The sequence below is a fragment of the Penaeus monodon genome, chromosome 19 (assembly GCF_015228065.2).
Source record: "Penaeus monodon isolate SGIC_2016 chromosome 19, NSTDA_Pmon_1, whole genome shotgun sequence".
Classification (NCBI taxonomy): Eukaryota; Metazoa; Arthropoda; class Malacostraca; order Decapoda; family Penaeidae; genus Penaeus; species Penaeus monodon.
In genome coordinates, this window is record NC_051404.1 from 46,241,227 (window position 1) to 46,241,695 (window position 469).

The 469-nt window shown below is 33.0% G+C and overlaps 1 protein-coding gene across 2 annotated transcripts in view; it reads left to right on the forward strand.

The window, feature by feature from the left end:
- Positions 1–469, forward strand: part of LOC119585263 (45 kDa calcium-binding protein-like) — a 10,102-nt gene that overhangs the window by 7,671 nt on the left and 1,962 nt on the right. The window lies entirely within an intron of this gene.

A 469-nucleotide genomic window follows, 5' to 3' on the forward strand; every position in this document is an offset into this window, starting at 1 on the left:
GTTGTTTAAGGCTTATTAGTTGAAAATGAAGTCAATAGCAGAGTTAGGAAGCACATGCTGATGTGTTTGATTTCTTATAACATGTAGATCTTTGTGGAGGAGAACCATTAGAACAGGAATCTACGAGGGAGAGCTTTTTATTATTTACTATAGAACTTATTCCTACAACCAAAATGTTTTCATTGTGTTTCTCCTTCATTTCTCTTTTTGATGTTTTCCTCTTCTTTTTTTTTACTGAACCTTTGCTTCATGTTAACATATTCAAGATAATTTTCTGATTTGATATATTTTGTATGAATTTCTGCACATATATAGACAAGTATGAAGTAGGTATATCCCTTGTATCTGTTGATTTCAGGTACTTTGGGTAATGCTGTCCATCACACTAGGGTATTCCTGTCAGTTATAAAGGCTTCACATTACACAGCAGCATATGGGAGATGAGAATCTTCTTAATAACTCTCAAAGA